We start from the raw sequence: 23,123 nt of genomic DNA, 5'->3' as shown, positions 1-23,123 counted from the left end.
GACGTGAGGATCATTCCCACTGTGCAGAACTCAACCTTTCCTGGATACGGCTACAAAAAGTAGACTAGAGCATCACATTGTGAAGAAGAAGATACAGAAGCAGTACAGGCAGCAAATGAGGATCCTGGAATGTGAGGAAAGCTTTGCAAGAGTCATTTGGAACTGAAAAGCCTGTTAGCCATCCTCTCCTCAGCAGTACCCTGAGCTGCCCTACCACTCCCACTTCCAGCACTGAACAGGAATGCTCAAACAGGAGGCCATCAGGACAGTCCCTGGACTGTCAAAAGACTCCACAGAACTTGCAGACACGTCTGCTAGGGACGAAGGCTCCAATCCATTCTGGGCCAGCAGCATCAGGGAAGAAAATGAATAATGGGGGAAAAGCAAGCAGCAGCACAGCCAACACACAGACCATACCAGGCACTGATAGAAAGAAACAGAGCCCTGAGAGAAGGGGATGTGCACAATCCTTCCCTTTCTGGCCAGGAAGAGTGACCAGGGCAAAGTGATGTGGGGGGAATGCTGCAGATGAAGTTGTGCCAGCAGACCTGAGCGAGAGCATGAACATCCTGACCCTCATCAGCTGCAAACCATGGGAGTCAAGAGGAACTGAAATTAGGACACCGAAACAAACCTCTGAGAACTGTAGATATTGAAACAAAGAAGTTACTGAAGACACAGTCCTTCCCTTTCTGGCCAGGCAAAATGGGCACTGCCACAGAGCAAGGGAGTCCCACAGGGGCAATCAGGCCAGGGATCAGAGAGCTGGCATCTCCTGGGGGCACATGAGGCCATCAGAACTGCCATTAGAGCATCCCTGTGCGAAAAGCAGAGCACTCCATGGAAGGCCAGAGCAAACCCAGTGAGGATGTGGAGACACCTGAGCTGCTGTCAAAGGTGACTGCTTCACTAAGTGAAAGTTGCCCGCAGGCACAAAGCCCCTCCCCTCAAGGAAAGACCTTCAGCTCTGCTGCTGTCTCCAGACTCTGTAGGGACCAACTTTCTGACTCCCTTTCTCAGTGTCCTCACGAATTACTTCAGGACCAAGCAAGCTGCTGTGGACCTGTGGAATCAGCTGGGTCATTTATGGCAGGAGCAGCACTCACACAACACAGAGCTCCCCAGTACCTTGCAGAGCCACTGCCACAGAGGAGCAGAGAAAAGTAAGGGAAGTGCACAGGACAGAGCCAGCTCCAGGAGACTCTGCCCCCAGTGCAGCAAAGCCCCACACCCCCACCCGATCTCCAGGCCCTTTCAGGAGCAGGAGATCTCCCACAAGACAAGTTTCTTCTCCAGTGAGCCAATGGGAGCCTTTCCTGCCTGTTGGGGAGAAACCAGCAGGAAGAGCCCGCAGACATTGAGGACACATGCCTGCTAGGGACACAGGCTGTGCTCCACTCTGGGACAACAGTGTTCTTGGTAGGAGAACAAGAGATACCTCAGGAGGACACGGAGCCAGTCCCTGCAAAGGGGAGCGCTGGGGAACAGCCAGCAGCACAGAGATTGTGCCAGGCAGTGATGCGGATGCAGACGAGACCTCTGAGGGGACTGAGGCCTGCCCTGTGCTGCCTGCCACAGCCCTTTCCAGAAGCCTCCACAACAGATGGGAGGCAGTTGGACCTCAGCCAGTCAGAGGAGTTCATGGCAGCTCTGAGCGGATGGGAGGAGCGCGTGCCACAGTGAGCGCACCCGCCCTAGCACACAGGCGGGTAGAGGCCCTCAGCAACGGTCTTCAGCAGAGAAGAGAGTAGGCAGGGTTGGTGCAGCCCGCGGGGGCAGAGAGGGCTCTGCCCATGCCTTAGAGCAGCATCCCGGGCAGCACGGCTGCGGCAGGAGGCGCAGCAGAAGCAGCAGCACTTTTCCTGCCCAACTCAATCTGGGCACATCTTGTGTCCTTTGGTAATGCCCTTGTGAAAAAACTCACTACAAATTTCTTGTTGGCCCTTTTGGGAACTGGAAGCTGCTCAAGGGTCTCCCCAGAGCCTTGTCGTCTCCACACTCAACAACCCCAGCTTTCTGAATAGGCAGCAGCGATCACGACCAGCCTTTTCTGTGTGCTCCACCAGCCCAGGGTACCTCTGTCTCTACTCGGTCTTACGACGCGCCCCCATACCGAGGCGGGTGGGCGAGTCCCTCATCTGCCCCGCAGGTGCAGTAGGACCAAACGCTGCAGGCAGCGGCCTCCGCAGCATGGCGCCGCAGGGAGGGCGCTGCTACGTGCGTGACACAGGCAGCTCCCCAGCACCACGGCTGCCGCGGACGGCCTGCGCCACACAGGCAGCTCCACACCACGGTCAGGCTCCATCATAGCCGCACGTCCACAGCCGCGCGGGCGTGGACCCAGTCACCAGTGCCTGTGCTTAACACGTTCTGCGGAGGGTTTGCAGCTGATTGTGGTAAAGGCTTTACAAGTACAGCTGAGGTTGCTGACAATCGCAAGCTAATCAGATCCTGGTCGTTTCTTAAAGCCAGATCTCTCCATGTGCTCAGAACTGCACGGTGTTCAGCATGTCGCAAGAATTGGTTAAAATCCTTGCATGTGATCAAACAGCAGTGCCCAGTAAAACGGCCAGAGCTAACCTGAAATGGGACACAGAAGGATTAAGGATTGGCAGTTCAGTAAAAGATAAGAAACTTAGTCTTCTACTAGAGAGGCTGAGCTGGTAAACTGGAGAATGTAGACAGGGAGAGTGTTACACCTCCCTCCGGCTCACTGAGCAAAGTAAGCCTGCTCTGTAGCTCAGTTCTCCTCGCTCAGAAACTGAGAGAAGCCTACCCCACTCCCATCCTTGCCTTCTCAGTGCTGTCTCTTTAACCCTATGAAAGCATTGCAGAAAAGTTCTATTGCACTGCGTTCACGTTGAGGTGGGTTTTTTCTGATCAAATGTATATCTGCTTTAGTCATACAGGAACCCTTGATGGCATGGAGTCATAGAATCAACTAGGTTTGAAAAGGCCTTTAGGATTATCACATCCAACCCTTACCCCAGGGCTGAAAAGTCCACCACTAAACCATGTCACTAAGGGCCTTATCTACACAGGTTTTGAAGACTTGTAGGGACAGTGATACCACCCTGTTTAGGATTGTTCACCTCAAACTAAAGGAGTCACTTAAGCTGGGACACAGGAATTGTTTCCTGAAACACCTATTTCTCTCTGTCAGCAAAGAAACCCCAGGGTGGTATCTCAAATTGGAATTTGAATTGATTTTCTAGCTTTTCTAGTTCTCAGAGTGTAAAAGCAACAGAGGTTCACATTTCACAGACACTTGACAAGTTATGAGGAGTAAGTTGCAGCCTGATAGATAAATGTCCAAGGAGGCTGTTTGGGTTTAGCAGTAGCAGTGAATTTTTCTCCTTCTTGGTAGCTGGTGCAGTGCTGTGTTTTGACTTTCAGCCTGGGAACAGAGCTGATAACACCAATGTTTTTAGTTGTTGCTAAGTAATGTTTACCCTGACCAAGGACTTCGTGAGTCTCATGCTCTGCCAGGGAGGAAGGGGAAGCCGGGAGGAAGCAGAGACAGGACACCTGACCCAAACTGACCAAAGAGATATTCCACACCACAGCACGTCATGCCTGGGGGGGTAACTGGGAGTTACTCAAAAGGACACGGGGTCTTATGGGTCGAACTCATTTTTTGGCGGGTGGTATCGTATTGTCTTCTCTTGTTATTTTCTCTTATTGTTGTCGGTGGTGGTAGCAGTGGTGATTTGTGTTGTACATTGGTTGCTGGACTGTTCTTGTCTCAACCCATGGGAGTCATATTCTTTCGATTCTCCTCTCCATCCCTCTGGGAGCAGGGAAGGGGGAGCAGGGAAGGAAAGAAAGAGGTAGGAAAAGGGGGGGGGGGGGGGGGGGGGGGAGGGGAGTGAGTGAACGAGCTGTCTGGCTGGGTTTAACCCACAACAGAGTCAAAGAAAACTTTGCCACCAGTTGCAGTTTAGCAAAACAATTTATCCTTGTGGCAAGGAGACACAAATTCTGTGTTTCCTGTCCAGATAAAGGACAAGGAAAAAGCAAAGGATGCTGCAAGACCCAAACAGTCCATGCCAAGTGGGATGGACAAGATGACTTCAAGCTTTCAGCACTGTCATGGATAAAGGTCCTGCTCAAGCTCTGTCATATTGTTCTGAGAGATTCCATGTCACAGTGTGACAAACATAAGAGGTTCTCCTACAGCTCTGGAAACTTTGCTGTGATTGCTTACAAAAGATCTCACTCGTCTCTCAAAGTCCTCCTTTGTTCCCCAGAAATGTCACTGCAACAGAAAAACACAGCTTGCTTTGACATGACTGAAAGCCATTCACACTAAGGCAAGCCAGAAATATTCTTGGGCTGGCACACAAGGAACATGATGCCAAACAGGGACAGGATGATGATGGACAAGATGAATGGCATCATCCTGATCTGGCACCAGTCTTGCAAATGTTTGTGGTTCTCTAAAAGGCAGTACAAAGGGATAGAACAAAAGCTCAACACTGTCCTGGTGATTTAATCTCACTGTTGAATGAACAAGGGTATCTTTCAGATTTTCAGGCTTTTAACTATTTGCAAAGTATCAGCAGAGCAGCCTGATAATTGTGAGAAGAGGGCTGGTTTCAAAGGATGTTAGAAAAAGCAGGCATGCAAAAAAGGGACTTGAGGAGTCTAAAACACAACCCATCAATGTTGGCCAGACCTCACAATAAAAGGACAAAAGTGGAAGAAAGGGTGTGGAGTAACATCTAAGAATGATACAGTCAAAGCCTGAAAGCAAAAATGGTACTTCATCATATTTTAACTGGGATGTCATTGTTCATTGCATGGACATGGCAAGGTAGCTAAATGGGAATAAGCACATAGGACTGGGAAGAACAGCATCTGAGGGGCAAAGAGGCCAAGGAGTCTGATGGACTTGAAGCAGGAACTAAGTGATCTCTATCCCAATTATTATAGATACGCATGTTGTACAGAAAATTAGGCCTGGTAGCATGTTTGTCTGAAAAAAGTCTATGAAAGAAGGATGTTTTTCTGAGTGGCATCCAGAGCTTGGCATTCTGAGCCTAGGAAACTAGAGGCGAAGAAGGTCTGTTAACTGCTTTCTATAAATAGAGCAAGGAGGAAGATGAAAGTAAACAGAAGAAAGGATCCATTTAACCTAAAGAACAGCATTGGCAGGAGATCAAACAAGTACAGAGTGTCCACAAATAAACTTAGGCTGAAAATGAGATGATTTCTTGCTTCTAAAGTAATCAGGATCTCTTCCAAAGGCAAAAAATAGCATGCTTTCTTTGAAAACAGACTTTCAAGCTGAATTCTTTCAAAAGCTCATAAAAGAGATCTCTATGATAGCAGGGGAGTTAACTAGTAAGCTGAAAGGTCTCTTGTTTCTAGAAGCATCTATCCAGATCCAGAGTAGTTATAAGAAAGTAGTTTTAAAGTATTTATTTTGCATGCTTAACTGGAAATAATATAGTAGGCAATTACGTAAACCCCCACTGGTCTCTCCATTGACTCCAGTGAAGTCTAGCCCTGTTTGCAAGTCTCCAACTCACCTTGGCTACTTCAGCTCCCTGAGAGCAAAGGAAACGGGGAGAAGAGTCCCACAGAGCTGACACAAAATTTAACAAATACATTTCTTCCCCAAGGCCATATGGAACAAGACAATAGAAAGATCTGAAAGCATGCTCTACTGTGCAGCAGCAGAGCTGTGCTGATATTGCCTCCAGTAGCTTGGTTCTTCCAAAATCAATGCCTGCACAGAGTTGCTTTGGTACAGCTGTGATGCTTTGGGTTTACACCACAACTCATTCTGCAATAACCTCCCTCAGTGCAAAGTCCACTGGAGGTGGCCAGTGATACCTGCTAGTCATGTGTCCCTGACTCCTGTCTTGAGTGTTGATGCTGCCTTGAGTTACACAGAACAAAAGCAGGGAGGGACATGTAACTTACGCAGATCTTTGAAGCTGCAGATGACTTTGAAACAAAGCCACTAATGATTAATTTGCCAAGTGACAGCAGTCAGAAAGCAAAGTGCCAAATTTTCCTTGCATTTCCCACAGAGCCCAAACTCTTTCCCAAGGCAGCAGTTTTGGAGGGAGTTACAGCTGAGTATTTGACACACCTTCTAGTTGGGCAGTAAGTGCTGTTAATAGCTTTTGGAAAAAACAGTCCACTAAGTTTGCTCCCTGCTCTTTTCCAGCCAGTTTCACTGCCTTGTTTGCTGGGACTTCTTATATGATAGAACATTTTGTGTGACACATTCTGTGTTGGGATACTTTAGCACATTTTCAATACACAGCACTTTGACTTTGAAATAAATGCTGTGGTCTAGTTTTCTGGATTTTTTTGGTAAACTGCAGCAGTTGACTCACGGGAGTCAAATTGACTTGCATTTTCTCAGAGCATTCACATCTCTTAGATCTGTATAAGATGAGACATGGTGGCATGTGGTTTGTATCTCTGGCCATGGACAGATATCCATTCTTTAGTAGAAATTCATAAGTAACTTTTCTTTACATGGGGATTTCCCTCAGTTCTAAACACCACTGAAGCAGTGCAAGCATCAGGGCCTGCTGTAGGCAGCAGAAGCTGCAGTTGGCATTGAAGCAGCTTTTCCTGCCACAAAAGGTGCCACTGTCCTGATCCACACCAGCAGCCTGTCCTCAAGAGACATGTCTATTTGCCTTTAGAAGATGAGTCAAAAGGCAGTTTACTGTTGGAAGCACACACATGATTCTTCCCCATTCAAATGGAGCACTTTGGTTTTTGTTTAAAAATGCTGTGCAGCAGATTTCTGCCATTTTAGGTAGCATCATCATAAATGTTTGTGTATTCAGAGACTGTGAGAATTTGTTGTAACACTTAATTCACAGCTAGGAGGTGCTCAAAACAGAGCAAATGAGCGTGGTATAAAAGTCAAAAGTACAGCAGAATTAGAACTGTACCGTAAGAAGTGGCAACTTTTTCTGTTTTGAGTAGAGTTTCACAAAGAAGTTACTTGCTCAGCTTTGAACTAACTTTTAAGTCAGTCTGCCTGCTTTCACATGACGTTTCTGTCATGTATACTTCTGCAAAGAAGTTTGATTTTCATTTATTGAAAATGCTATGTCATGTAACTGTCCCAAAGGTCTTTTATGATAGGCTGGTATACCAAACTTAGAAAACATTTAAAATATGTACTGTGGCACTCTTGCTTTAGACAGACATGTCTGAAATTAACAGAAACAAAGGCAACCCCTGGTATTCTGTAGTCTCAGAATCCCCCTCTGAGGCTCAAGGAGTCACCTGCCACTAGAGGAGTACGCAGTATGACCCTTGACAGCCACAGATGATGCTCCAGGCTTAGTCCTCTGCTCTGCCCACCCAGTCCACTCCCCAAGAAATTCTCCACACTGAGCATGTTTGGTTGCAGTCAGTTCAGGCACAGTTTGCCTTTATCACCATAAGATTTACCTGATCCAGTGCACAGACCTTAGAGGTAGTTTTCTTCACAGCTGCCCAGTCTCCACCCAGTAACACAACAGAAGAGCTAATACGTTTTCCACTGTTCACCGGTCTGATTCATTAAGGGTTTCCAGAAGTTCACATGCAAAAGCAACAAATACCCTTTCTGAGCATTTGCAAGGTTAACACACTGGCTTGTGAGTTCAGGCCATTAAAAAAAATCAAATCACTCTCCTTGGGGGGAAGTCTCATCCTTTTCCCTGGTCCTTCCATGCACCTGCTGAGTTTAGGCATTTGAAAACTGGCTTGGCTGAGGGCAAAAGATGCCAGCCAAGCTTTTCCAGAGGGTGTCATATACACTGTGAGAGGTATTTAAGACTCACACAAGGAAATCTCCGCATGGTCAATGCTGTCCAGTCAGCTGGTGCTGTCATTTCTGTTCTTGCCACTAATGCTGACAGAAAAATCTGAGAGCCCTCATCTATACCATAGACAAAGTATACTTCTGCAAAGAAGTTTGATTTTCATTTATTGAAAACGCTGTGTCATGTAACTGTCCTCAAAGGTCTTTTATAATCATCTGGTATACCAAACTTAGAAGACATGTAAAATATGTACTGTGGCACTCTGCTTTAGATCCAGTATTACTCCATATTTCTAAGAACAGTTTGAATGATGAACAAGTTGGCATACTTTAAAATTTTCTGGCAACAAGAATATCCCTGTAGATAAATTCAGAGATGAAATAGCTTGGGAAAAAAAAAATCAGAAATGAACCAAACTGCAAGATTAAATTCAGTACATACACATGCAAAATACTAAACTTGAGAATGATGAACCAAAGGCACAGATGCAAATGAGGAACATGCAAGTTGATAGCAGTGCAGCAGAAGAAGGCGTGGAGTTATAATGGATCAGAAAATAAAGATTATAATAATTTTTATTTTCGGACCCACAGCAGAGAAACCTCAACTAGATCACTGTGACTCAGTTAGTTAAAAAGAACATAGATAAACTGGGAAGGCTTAAAGCATGGCAGCCAGAATGATGATTCAAAACTATGACCTACAGGCAAAGGGGTTTATTTTGTCTAATAAAGAGAAAACCTAAGCGGTTAAAAATTGGAGTTTTCCATTATGTAAAAAGGGCAATACTGAGTTACTCCCCAGGTAATGTGTGAGAAAGATAAAATTAGCTTTGCAGCAAGAAAAATGTGGGTAAGCTACTGCATACCTGCCTGTATGGGTATAGACCCCTTGATATGAACAGGAGATTTCAGACAGAATAAATATGCTTAGTCCCATGTCAGTATTCATTAAGCTTAATCCCATTCACAGGGAGTTGCACTGCTGGGCTGTGTTTATCTAGATTCATATCTGATCTACACTGAACACAGAATCCTAAACAGAGTTAGTGCTGAATAGCTGAGAGGGACTGGGAGTGAAAAGCTGCAGTGATGGGTGTGGGGTCCTCTGCTCTGCTGAAAGCAAAGCTCATGTGTGGCTTTCTCTAAATCCTGCATCTAACGGCACAGGAAAGGGAGCCAGTACCATGCAGGGGCTGTCTTGGATGACTCACAGGAAGGTTTCTTGTCTGTGCTTCTGGGGAGGGAGAATATATTGTTGTGGGATAGGTAAGTGAAAAAGGGAGGTTCTTTAAACCAAGGAGACTGCTGCACTACATAGGGAAATCTCAGTTTTATAATGTAAGAAACCATCTTAAAACGAGGCCATAACTGGTCTTAGTAACACTGGTATTTTCCTCCAGCTAATTGCTACTTCCAGCAGTATCCTGCTGTCCTGGCATAGGCAAAACATGACACAGAGTAGTAGTTACTGAATTTCTGTCCTCATAACCCCCAAATCTGACAGGGTGAGAGCTTACTAAACCTGCAACAGACTCCTACTGTTGCTGAAAGGAGTTAAAGGCTTGAATCAAATCCACCCTAAAAGACAGCAGATAAAACTTCCATCTTCTTGGTGGAGTTGCTTCCAACTGAATTGCTGTATCCCATGAAACAGCAAAAGAATCAGACCAAACCCTTTCAACCAAGTTGAGTGATCAGCTTCTGCAAAGCAGGTATTTCTAGCACAGTAGTCTTATCTTCCTGAACTGTTGGCATAAGAAAGGTTTCGATGTGTGAAAAGGGATAAAGAAGCAGGTCCTTAACATTTTGTCTGAAACAACCTGGGAATGTTCCTCCCTGCTGTGAGCAACCTGGCACTCAATTTTATCTGAAGTAGCTGCTCTGACAGGATTTTAAATCCCCATAATTAGGTCTTTCACAAAAAAGAAACAAAGCACAGCCTTTCAGTTTTAAATAGTTCCTGCCTGCATTCACTCTGTTGCCTGGGTTTTGTGCTGCTCTGCTTTGTGTCTGTGGAGGCTGTGTCATTATCCACCCACAGCACCAGGAGAACATTTTCCTGGGGCTGAACCTAACTTTTGTTTTAGTCAGTTTCTGACACCTCTCTCCAGCTCCTGCCCTCAGGTGCTGACTCTGACCATCCTCTGCTCCCCAGGTAAACACTCTTGGCTTTCTTGGGCTGAAGTGATGGTGGCTCTTCCCTGACCCAGCAGATGCTGCCCCAGGTGCCTGTGCCTGAAGGCAGCCCTTGCTGGCAACCTACAGTCCCCATCAAGAGGCAGGAGCTGGGCTGCAGCTGCCATGGCACCAATTAAACTTTTGGGACACAAAAACAAGGGGTGCAGAAGGGACTGAAAGTGGAGGAGGAAATGCTTTCTGTATCATACATAATTACCTCAGCACCACAAGTGTTTGAGAGCCAGGCCCTCCTCCTTGTCTGCATACAAAAATTGGCACTCCAAAAGAAATACAAACCCTGTACTGTAGCAGCAGGGATGCATAAATGTAGCTAGTGTCATATGGAGATAAACTAACGGGTGTATTCTGTTAGCTCATGCTGCATTCTGAGCTGCACTTACAGTGCTGTTTCAGGGAATTTCTAAATCATCTCCTTGTTCCGAACAGTTTTTACATGAAACTAATCCCAGAAATATGTGTGAGCCAGGTGTGCTGAGGAGGGTGCAGAGCATAGTGGATGTTCAGGGTGGCTGAGGTTATTGGGCACAACCAAGCCAGTAATGAGTAATGTTTATGAGGAACATTAGTCCTCCAGCCTGAAGGCATCAAAAGATTGAGGGCGGGATCTCACACCTGGCTTATTTCTCTTGAGAAGAAGCTTTTCACCAGAAAGCCCCTTCTGAAGCATCAAATCCCCCCACCAACAGCCCAGAGCAAGCTGCCATGGCACAGCCTGTGACTCAGTGACAGCCCCAGAGACCCCAAAATCAGCTGCTGGATTGAGTGGGCTGCGTAGAAACCCCAGGTTTGGGTCATCCTAAGAAATACAAGCCCTATGACTAAAAGGGTACTGTCAGACTGTTAAATGGTTAGCTGCCAGCTGGGGTTAGTATGGAGAGGGGTTGGCTCTGTATGTGTTGTGTGCAGTAAGAAACACCAAGGGCATGATTTAAAGAGCCTGAAAGGAAGGAAAGCAGTCAGGATAGCAATACCTGTACGTATAAGATGGACAGACACAAGTCCAACACCTTTCAGGCTGCTCATTTGATGAACAAGGTGTTATCTCCTTTGCTTCACATTTTCTGGATCCTGTAAACAGCAGGCACGTCATCAAAAGGAGAAGTACTGAGAGGGGAAAAAGATTCCTTTGCGAGTCAGCTATAAATGAACATGAGGAGAGGGAGGAGAGTCAAGTGTCCCTGGGACCTCTTTGGCCTCACTTACTTCTTGTCTACAAAGGAAGAAACATGAACAGGTAGAGCTGAAAGTTTCCTCAGCTGTCCAAAAATGACATGGGTGAAGGGCAAGCATGAAGCAGTTAATGTCTGCTGCCATATAAGAGCTGTGCAGAGATGCAGGTAAAGGCGACATTTCTTACCCAGTTATCACGCAGTTTGGGAGTTTGGCAGTCATGCCACATCCCCTCCACACCGGCTGCTCACTACTCGCTGCTCACTGCAGTGCTGGCTGGTAATCCTCTCCACCCTGAGAGGAATACTGCTGGCTTTGGAGGAGATACGTATTTTCCACTGCTAAAAAAATACATATATAATTAAAAGATAATAGTTTTTTAAAAGCTCATACAAACTGCTTCCAGAGGTGACTAAACCGTTGAGGAAGCTTGAAAAGCTACACACACTTGATCCATGAACTCACCCCTTCGCTAGGCTAGTGACTACAGCCTGATCCAGGAGAGGACACACCCCGGGCTTGATGGCGCAGCTTTGCAAGAGTGATGTGTTGATCTCACAGTACAAAGCTGAGTTAGTGAAAGTGTAGAAAGAATAAACATTCTGCAGGCTCAGTCTGGCTCCATCAGTCCTAATCACTAATAGGCGGTTGCAAGCTTTCTCCACCATTTTTCCTTCCTCATTTCAAAAAGAAAACAAAGCTACTTTCCATGACAGACAGCTTGGAAAATAAGATCAGTTGTTTTGGCCACAAAAACAGGCTGAGCGTGAGAACTGGCAGTGACTCAGCACCCTCTCACCCTCCCCACATCTGTTTTGGCCTTGCAGCCAGTGAGGGGGCTCAGGAGCATGGTGCACCCTCTCATTGGCACAATGCTGCCCAAAGGAGCCCTGGACCTGTGCTCACCAGTGCTGCATCTTCACATGCATGTGCCCTGCATCTGCAAGGGGGACAGCCTGCAGCTCCCTGTGCTGCAGCTACCTCAGCTGTCCCTCCCAAACAATGTCTGAGCCTGGCTGCCTTCCCTGGTGTTGGGGCAGTATGCGATGTTTGTACTGTTCCTGTGACAAAAGCTTTGTCAAATGCAGGTAAGGCGTTTCCATGTGAAGCCAAAAGCAAGGCTGGCGATAACTAGCTTAACAGTCCTTGCCTGCTCATGCTTACACTTGGAAATGTTGCACATGCTGCTGCATTACAAGTGCCATGAATCCCTCCAGAGATGCTCAAGAGAAAAACAGGGACTGAAATGTCTTCACAGGAAAAGCCCGGCTGGAAATTTTCCATCTTTGAAGACAGAAGCATCCATCAGGCTCCACTTTTTCCAAGAACATTCAAGAAAGGACCAAAACTCAGGTACCTGCAGGACAAAGGATATCGACCTTCTTTCTAAACGTATCAGACTCCGTTATGAAGAGTGGGATGAGGGGCAGCAATCAGGGTCAGACAGGAAATGACTGAGAAATGCACAAGTGAGATGGGAATCCCAGAGACAAACACAATGTCTTTGCACAGTCTTAAATGCTTCCCATTTAAGAACTTACTTGATCCAATCCCTCTCAGCTTGTACAGACAGGAAATACGTGTATTCAGTAATTCAGCAATATGGCTGTCCTATACCAGGGAAAAGGTCCATTAATTTTTGCATATTAATAAAGGGGCACCTATTAGCAACAAATAGGCTGGAGATGAGATTTCAAGTGGAAGGAGGTGGTGCACAGAGCAGCTTTCTGATGACAGAAGTAGAGGTCAGGGGAGGAAAAAACTTAAATCTGACTGGCTTCCAGAGGGATTTTGATAATATGGGGGAAACACAGGGGAGAAGCATGTCATGGGGTGGAGAGAGCACACAGATAATCCCAGTTGGGCCTCAGCCTCTGTAACTGCTGAATGGCTGATATCCTGTGTGGTCCTGCCCTGCCAAGGAGCCAGTGCAAGAACAGGAGCCACAACTCAAACATGTGGATCTTCGTCCAGACACATGTGACAGCCAGGATGCTGTCAGCACTGCATGTTGAGTGGAGAAAATGAGAGAGAGGAAAGCAGCATTACGTGGCAAAGCGGCAGTCAAGTGAGATTCCAGAAGAGGAAAGCATTGTGCAGCACGTCTCGGTTTGTCAGCAATCAAAGCTGTATTTACACATTGGCAATGGTAAGTCACTTGGGCTCTGCTTCCACCAGAAATCAGCATGCTGCTCCTGGCTGGGGGGGCAGCTCATTGAGGTCCTTGACCTCTGCACAGGCTGTGGAAGATTCTGTGGCTTCAAGCGTGGACCTTCCTTGCTTCACCTCTCCTGCTAACACTGCCTGTTGTGACATGCAAGCACATGAGGTCCCTGCTAAAACTGTACAGCAGTAGGTGCGAGAGCAAACACTGTGGGGTGATCCCAGCCTCAAACCCCAGTGGACAGTAAGGAAATGTCCTCCCAGTGCAGGGAACAGCCACAGGTCTGGAGAAGCCCTGGTCAGTGGACAGAGCAAACTGGGTGAAGCTCCCCTCTGCAGTAACACCTCAGCTCACTCATGTCCCACATGGGTGAGGATTGAGTACCCTAGTCCTTGTTTCACCTGGGAAACTCACCATGCCTCGATTTAAACAATGCCCTCAGAGTTTAGCAGGATGGAAGAAGGTCACTTTTGATCATGCAGGCTTGGTGATTACCTGTGTAAGATCTAGTGTGAGGGGTAAGACAGTCACCATGACATTGAAGCTGACCCTCAAAAAGCCCCTTGTCTCACTGAACATAGGTCTACCCAGGGAATAGTAGGTGAAAGATGACCCCCTACCAACTTTGTGAGTGACAGCTAACCCTTGATGTGCAAAACCTGTGTAATTTAGATTGCAAGGACCTCAGATCATGTTGTCCAATGGTGGGCTAACACTGACATACAACATCACGGAATGGTTTGGGTTGAAAGGGACCTTAAAGATCACCTCATTCCAACCCACCTGCCACAGGCAGGGACACCTTTCACTAGGCCAAGTTGCTCCAAACCCTGTGTAACCTGTCCTTGAACACTCCCAGCATGGGCAGCCACAGCTTCTCTGGGCAACCTGTGCCAGTGCCTCACCACCCTCACAGTGAAGAATTTCTTCCTAATGTCTAATCTAAATCTCCCCTCTTTCAGTTTTAAAGCCATTCCCCCTTGTCCTGTCAATTCACCTGTTGGTGAAACACACTGGCATGAATTTCTTCTGAATCCACAGGCAGCTTCTGTTTGATCAAGCCTCTGCTTGGTTGCAAGTAACACACCCGGCAGAGACAATCAGCCACCCTGGCTCTCACCATGGGCTGGGCTTTGCCATTCAGTGCTCTGCTCCTGAGACAAAGCCCATCATCTCAGTGACAGAGATTTGGGTCAACAGGGAAAGGAAAAGGTTAACAAACCCTTCAGCAAAGGAAGCTCCTTTAAAGAAAGCAGGACTGCTACTTTCTAGGATCTATTACCCTTGGCCAAAGGAGTCAACTTGCTGGGAACCAATCCCAGAGCACAGCGGTAGTGTAGACAATGCAGCTGAGTGTTGGCGTGATGCCTTTCACAATGGGAGATCCTTGCTGAAAATGTCTGGGTTTTTTTGTGGGTTGTTTAACTATTTTTATAGCATTGTTTTCAAACACAACAGGAGTTGTCTTATCAGAATTGTTTGAAGTATAAAAAAGGCTGAAGAGCTTTATGAAAGATGTCAGGAACTTGTGCAGAACAGTTGTGAAAGTCACAAATTCTAGAAAATTTAATTCCTGCCCATATTATGGGTGAAATCCTGTTAACAGCTATTTGCATGTGATTTTGCAGACCTGCCTTTTGAACAGTGCTACCTACAGTGTTGCTGAGACACCTCAATAACCCTATCAGCAACACTTCCTTCACCCAGGAATACATGTTACAGTCTCAAATTTACCAGGGCTTTAACCTGGGTGGACAAAGACTTAAAATAGGATTAGGTTGTATCTGCCCAACAACACCAATAGCATATGTTGGCTGTAAAAACAATATTATTAGGATTTCATAAAGACTCAATACATCGTCCAACCAATGTTTCTGGACAGGAAAGCCATCTTTTCACAACCTTTGCTTCAGTCTGTTGGTAGAAGGTTTGAGAAGCTGCTGGTTGAAGCCTTGATATGGCCTTTCCTTAACTTCACAGAGCACACAGCAACCTTTGGTGCCACCCAGCAGTGATGCCAAGTGACAAGCTGTAGCCAGCCCACTGGAAAAGCCCACCAGCCCCACAGCCTGGCCCCATTGCCCTCCCCCCCCATTTATTTTGTCCACCAAACCCACAAATTTTGGCATGTGAGCACTTTCTGAGTTGCTCTTTTTTTCATTGTTAAGTTCTAAAGCACGGCCGCTGGATTGCCTTGCAAAATTAACGTGAGAATGCAGAGTTTTCTTGGGTTTATTAAAACCCTTCATGTACAAAGTTAACATGGTCGGAGTGTTCAAGAGCTGCAAGTTCTGAGACCGGTGTGTGGCTGCTTTATGAAATAGCCATCTAGGAATGCCTAATAAACAATTGCTTTTAATTTTAAACATCTGTATCTTTAACAGTAAAACCAGCAGATGTAGCCCTCTATCAGGCCCAGGCTCAAGCTTTCATTGAGTAAGGACTGGCTGCAGCCTGAAACCTATCTTGTCTTGCCCTGCTTCTTTGCATGCTGGAAATTCTAGCCCTCTGTGGCTTGTCCTGGCTGATTTTCCCCTGAAACTTGATCCCTTTTCAACGGGTCAGAGGAGGAAAATGAGAAACATGAAACTTTTGCAGTGAAATTTCAGCCCCTGCAGCTTGAGCTGAGTCTCCATTGAGTCGTCACTCCTGGGCAGCTGGCTGCTGCCTGCAGAGGAGCGTGGTGGTGTTTCCACCCGTGTCTCCATCCCACTGGCACAGGTTGCCACATGGGCACTCCTACTCAGAGAGGACTACCCTGCAAAGGGCAGCGTTCCTCCTAATCACACAGGGAGTTTTGCCAGTGCAACAATAGTCGTACAATTTTACTGGTAAGGGGATGATTATACTGATAAACTGACCCCCTGAGATAAACCAATAAACCAAACTTAACTAAGAGTTCACAGCTTAGCATCACCAGAAGAATGAATCAACACATTATTTACGCCTTGCCTGCTATATGGTGTACGGAAACCCTGCCTACTTGGTGCACCAGCCCCCCCCACCCCTTCATGACATGATGCCCCAGGGCAGGAGCGGGCACACACTAAATGCACCCACCATCAGCTGCAGCAGCTATGTTAGGCCCCCATGTCACTTGTACAGCCTTCAGCAGGGGGTAGGTAGTTCTCAACCAGGGGTCAAGCTAGGAAGGAAACCTTCAATGGGCACTTCTGCAGGGGTGTGAAGTGGAATAGGGGTCCCTAAACTTGCTAGATGCTTGCACCAAGCTCAGGGCCAGGCTTTGACTCCTTTAAGTGAGTGCAGACACCGGTTTCTCATGATCACATGGAAGAAGTAAGTCTGGCTTATTCCTTTGCCTAGTATGTGACATGTAAAAATTCAGAATTTTATGTTTTAAATACCTGCTTATGCTAAGGGGAATAAAAAGTGGTTTAAATCAATGTCTCAGAATACATAGTAACACTGCTATAGCCATGTCAGTCTAAGCATTGAAGTGAAGCATCCTGTCATCCCTAGCTGCTTCCCTGGCATGATGAAGAATTAAGGACATTCTTAGATGGAAGAATGCACTGAGGAATGGCTTTTTATTAAACCCAGTGGTAAGAGCTGCAAAAGACAGAGAAGCCTTCAGGCACCAGCCTGTAATCTTCCCAGCTACATTCAGGCTGAGAACAGTTGCTGTGAATTTCACACAGCAGTGTTAAATCAGTGAGCACACCCAAGAGAGGCCACCGGTGTGTGCCAGCGGATACAGGCTGTTAGCAAGGAGCCCAAGCATTAGGCACACCTTTGCTACATTTCTAGCTGTGAGGGAATTACTATAGTTTGCTTCCCTCTTTACCATTTTAGTAGTTTATGTGTGTCTCTGTCATGCCAGCATCTTATCTCAGTTAATCCTTAGGAGTGGTTAGAGTGAAATGGGGCAATCCCCATCAATACAAAGCATCCTATTGCCATCAGGAGGGACAACTCTTTTGTTTGGGAATACTTTGATAAAAAGCAAACATGGGAGCGACACATGCCTTCCTGCCTATTGCCTCACCGTGGGAAGACAGCTTGGTAAGAAGCTGTTTTAACATAAGCTCTCTCCCATTCAGTTTCCTTGGTCCTATAGATGCTGGCAGATTTAGTGTACCCCACAGACATACCTGACTGTCAGAGAAAATGAAAATCAATTCTGAGTATGTTCAGAATAGCTTGAAATTTGGAGGTTTTTTTCAGATGCTCATGAGGGCATAGAATCATAGAATGGTTTGGGTTGGAAAGGACTTACGATCATCCAGTTCCAACTCCCCTGCCATGGACAGGGACACCTCCCACTAGACCAGGTTGCTCAAAGCCCCATACAGCCCAGCCTTGAATACTTCCATCCATTTCAATTCACTTCCATTGATGGAACATTCAGAACCTCCTTGGACAGCCTGTTCTAGTGCCTCACTCCTCTCATGGCATGGTCAGTTGAAACCTCAAACATACAGATTATTTTCTTCTCAGAGTTAATATATGTATACATATCTCTTCATCCAGCACTGATGTTAAGTTACAGTTGCACAGTATCAACACAGTGATGTTCCTCAGTATCTTCCAGGCTGATGAGGCTGAAAATACAAAGCGCCTGGTTATTCCTGTATGAATCTTGAATGCAGAAGGGTGGATTTTCATATTTTTTTATTTTTACATAGATAGTGTGGCTACCTCTAGTTATGCACATACCTTATGAAAAGCCCTGGTCTAAAACTCACTGTTTTCCTGGGGGGAGAAAGTCAGCTGTCATAAGGAAGGATCAGGCTGCTGCCTGCAAAGCAATCCTGGCTTGTTCTGCATCAGAGGGAAGAACCCCACAAAGCAAAGACTATAGGGTCAAACCTCATTGTATAAAACCCACTACCACACAAAAGCTTAGGAGCAGGAGAATAGGCTCTTCTAGGGCAGAGCCCTGCCATTGCCTCCTGGGAGCCCTCGGTGGCTCCCTGCACTACCATCACCCTCCCCTTCCTGGGAGCTGGAGGGAAGGGGACATTATCATGCAGATGAGCCCACCAGGAAATCCAGTTTGTTTCCAAGTTCCTGTCTCCAGCCTTGCCACATCAGACTCTGAATGAAGAGAATGAATAACCTAAAGGCAACAGAATTAAGCATTTAGTACAAAATCTCACCCACTGGTGCCTTGTACTTGGAAGCAAGATTTAGCACACACAAAAAACCCACACAGACCAGCAAGCTGGGGGGAAAATGTACACATACATTTATTACATGCTGTAGGCACCAATCTGGTATTTCACTTGCTCTGCTGCTACAGTTCAGTGTAGGTATCACATCAGTGCCTATCCCCACTCTTCCACCCCACCTTTTAGCACGAGTTCAATGCTTCAGTCATGTAAGAAAAGCAGATATGCCCACAGTTACTACATACCAAATGGTACTCACTTCTGAATTACAAATGGATAATACACTGCTGACATGTATAGGCACCTCTTACAGGTACCGCAAAGCCTCACTTCACACACTCCCTAAAGAACTGGAGAGAGATCTCTTCTGCACAGGGCATGAGTGCATGCCACAAAACTTTATCTATCTGACTGCAGCTTACCACAAACTGTGGTTTACCACTGTCACTGGGAGCAAACTTGAAGAAAATGTTTTGCTCTCAGCATGAACTTGGAAAAATTCCAGGACAGAGGGGAAAGGGTGGAACCACAACTCATTCCCTTCCTCTAGTGGCATTGGAAAAAATGTCCATCAGGCTACTCAAATCAAGCACTTACTTAAAGACATAAAGTCATAGAACCATAGACAGGGTGGGTTGGAAGGGACCTTTAAAGATCATCTAGTCCAACCTCCTGCTATGGGCTGGGACACCTTCCACTAGACCAGGTTGCTCAAAGCCCTGTTCAACCTGGCCTTGAACACTTCCAGCCACAGCTTTTCTGGGCAACCTGTTCCAGTGTCTCTCATATAGTTCACATAGGTATATACACATACCCTCCAGGTCCTAGGTTTGACGATGCTGAGGCTACAACTCACAAACTATTTTACCCTAATTTGTTCTCTCTGGAGTTGCTTACTGTTGTAGGAAGTTGCTCAGACCCTGCTTTTCCTGCTAACGACCAGGGCATGGAAACAGACACCTCTATTTTAGTCATGTAAAAATGGAGGGTGAATGCTGCTGGTGGGAATAGACCCATGGTGGTGTGAGCCAGCCCGGTAGGAGGTGAGCAGGCAGTGGTGTCAGCAAAGCCCATCTCACACAGCTTCACCTGCAAGTCCTTCCACATGGTGAGGACATCCGCTGCCAGGCAGTTGGAGAGAGGTCCTCTGGAGCTGCCTGTCGCTGTAAGCTGGCAGTAAAGGGACCTTGGACAATAAGGTTGGATGAGATATGTAACTTCACAACTACTGAAGTGAGCTGAAATCCTTCCTTCCCTTGAACTTCACATCTAAAGGTGTCCACAAGGAGCTCCACAAGATTCCAGAGACTCCAGCAGCAGGTCTAAAGCCTTCTCCAAAAGCTTCCTTGCAGTAGATGCTTACCAGCTTCTTCCACCCCACCATATCTGCTGGCTGCTGTGAGGAAGCTTGAATTGCTGACTTGGCACATCTGTATCTTCATGCATACACACAGCCAGATCTGTAAACACTTTTTCAGAGCTGCAGGGGTAAATGGCTTGTCTAGACATGTTCTTTAAAGTTAGTTCAATGGATTATTAATGTGATTTCTATTTACATATGTATTATTACAGAACCAGCAAAGCCAAAAGAACTGGATTCACTAGTGCTACAGTCCACTAAAATATGAAGGATCAAACTGGGTTTTTTTTACTTTCTGTAGTCAGGGAATAAAATCTGTAAGGGAATTCCAGTCAGTGACACTGATTCTAGTAAAATACTTGTGGAGCTCCTCAAAGTACTTTTCTCTTCTTTTTTTCTCTTACTTCAGGGAATTTATGTCAATTCTGTATTGAATTGCTAAAAAAGACTTGCAACCTGTCCAACAAAGTGTAAGGCAAATAGAGCTAAATTAAGTTATTATTGCAAAACCAGAAAGCCATATAAGAGGATATTGCTTCAAATTCTGCATCTGCTTGCACTCATGCAACCCCATTGTAGGATGTGGAGTTGCACATGGCTGAAAAAAAAAACTATCAAAACCATGTATAGAATCATAGAATTGTCTAGGTTGGAAAAGACCTTTAAGACCATCAAGTCCAACCATGACCATACAGAAATGTAGTTTAATTCCAATGTATATCAAGTGCATTAAAAAATATTTTGTCAAAATTACCAAGGATTTTTCCTGACTTGTTTGTCCCACCAAAGATGACTTATTCTTTGTTTGGCACACCCCAGAGTGTGCTTTCTAAACAGACAGTCTCTGATCACACCAGGACTACTCACAGCTGCTGTTGCTGTTTCCAGGAGGACACAAGGTGATGCTGACCTGACCCTCCCTGGGTGCCTTCATTTTTGGGCTGCCCAAACAAGAAACCCTTATACTGTCAGAGGGTCCAACCTGATCTTGGTGGGAGAGTGCACAAGCAGCCTCCTCACTTGGACAGAGAATGATGGAGATGAGTGGACCTTTCAGGGAGGCTTTTCCACATTCACAGGATTTGTTGCCAAGGATGCACTGGTATCATGACAGAGCAAGCTACCATGACAGAGCAAACAGGATACCGCCATTGATGCCATGGAGCTCAGGCTCCCACCAGAAGAGAAGGTGCAACCTTTCCTCAGCTGAGGACAGCTGTTCAGGCATGTGGACCCAGCCAGGAAAGTTTCTGTGTGCCCAGCAGTGTGCGTGGGGACAGTGAGATGAGTTGGTTGTTGACTTTCCTTTGATGCTCTGACTAACTTACTCATTGTCATCTCTTCTCCTGTCAGTAGGTTACAGAAGACAGACTGGGACCATATGAAGACCAGCAAGGGAAGGTCTGCATGACACCAAACCACTGTCTGAAGGCACAGTGCAAGTTGTGGGGTGGCCTGCTCCAAGCTCTGCCTCGTCCCAGCAGTGGGCACACCCTGTGTGTTACACAGCCATGGGGTGCAGTTGGTCAGTGCGACATCCTTACACAGCAGCAGTGTGGCCCTGGGGCATCAGCCTGACCATGTCAGGGTTGAGTCAAGGCAGGTGGGGTGAGCCACACCTCGTGTCCCCCTCCACCAAAGCCATTAACATTAATGAGCAAGCAAGGAGGCACAGAGTGCTGGCTCCAGTCCCACCATCTGACCCAAGGGGTGGACTCCCACTTGGTGATCTCACTCTGCCGGGGCTTACTCACAGCTTCACAAGTAGCAGAGAAAGGTCACGCTCAGTTAAAACTGGAGTGTGTTTTCTTGCAGCTTTTCCCCCTTGGATGCTGAAGTTCTGACTTGGGCAAAGGTCCAATAGGAAATAATGAATGTAATTACCTTGTAAGCACCTTAGTGGAAAATACTGGTACAGTTAATTATACAGATGTGATGCTGACCCATTTCCCAGTGTTTAAAATAGAAATATAAATGCCTTCTCCTTTAGGGATTTGAGAAGATTAGTTATTGCTGCAGTCTAACGGAATGTCTAAATTTTGCAGCTACTGCAATCAGGTTAAAGAAAAACTTTACAATGCTAATTTTTATGTCACTGGCAGATATTGCACAGAACAGTGCTATGCTGCACAGAACTGGGCCTTTGAGTGCCTTTGCAAGAATGAGGTCTTTGGCAGTGGCCCTTTAAGCACCTAAGATTTTAGGACCAAACAGTGATTTTAGGGTTCTCAAATTGAGATTAGAAACCTACCCTTTGAATACCAGGAGAACTGAAATCCTTGGAAGTGGATACCCAAAACATGGGACTTAACATGCCTTTGAAGAAATCCTGACTAAACTGTGCAAGTGAAAATGTCACTTATCTTTCATTAGAAATCATAGGAAACAGCGCAATAAACTCACAGCATGGACTGAGCATTTGAAGTATTCAGAATGTAAACCCATGTAATTCCACACTATTTCTGATTGACTTTCCAGTTGTCAAACAAGGAGCTCACTGTTTCTATACTCAAAGAACTATTTCTATAACTTACAGTCACTATTTCTGTAGTCTGTCAGAAAAGGCCCAGTGCTGTCAGTCGGCAGCTGGCAGAGCCCTCTGTGAATGAATGAGCAAAAGCCACCAAATGTGTTTTGCCTGCCTTGGTATTTAACATTTCTGAACATGTTATGTTCAGAAAAGCCCATGGCAGGGTGGTTGGAACCAGATGATGTTTAAGGTCCTTTCCAACTCAAACCATCTTGTGAGTCTATGATTCATTCTATGAACAGAGAAAGGGAAAAAAAAGGGAGATATCAGCACTTCGGACACGGATCTTATACTGTTTGATGAAAACCATGTCCTGCATTTTGCACCAGGCCACCTCTTCTGCCAGCAGCCACTGCTGCAAGCAGCACCCACAGGGGCTAGTGTTCCTGCCTGTGCCTGTCCAGGCAGCCAAGACTCCGCAGGGGTCAGGAAGTGAGGGACAGGCAGGTACAATATTCTACTGGGGATCCCTCATGTGGAGAGACCTATGCTTTATATGTTGCTACTTGAATTCATGAGGCCAGCAATTAGAAAACCTAGCCAGGCAACTTGAGAGACTGCTGCAGCACAAACAAAGCCTCCTGCTTCAGATTCAACAGCAAGCAAAGCCTGTCTGCATGTCCGGCTGTACCAAATGGGGACTCACTCCAAGCAAAGCACAGTTCACTAATAAAAATCGCTTTAAGTTAAATATTTTGCTTGAAAAATAAGCTCTATTTCCACTGCTGCTTTTCAGTTTTCTGCCTGCTTTGTTGCTAACACAAGCCCAAAGCTCA

The sequence above is a fragment of the Neopsephotus bourkii genome, unplaced genomic scaffold (assembly GCF_033783945.1).
Source record: "Neopsephotus bourkii isolate Nb327-2 ecotype Australia unplaced genomic scaffold, CSIRO-AGI_Nbou_v1 NB_565, whole genome shotgun sequence".
NCBI classification, from domain to species: domain Eukaryota; kingdom Metazoa; phylum Chordata; class Aves; order Psittaciformes; family Psittacidae; genus Neopsephotus; species Neopsephotus bourkii.
Note: the sequence above shows the minus strand (reverse complement) of the source record.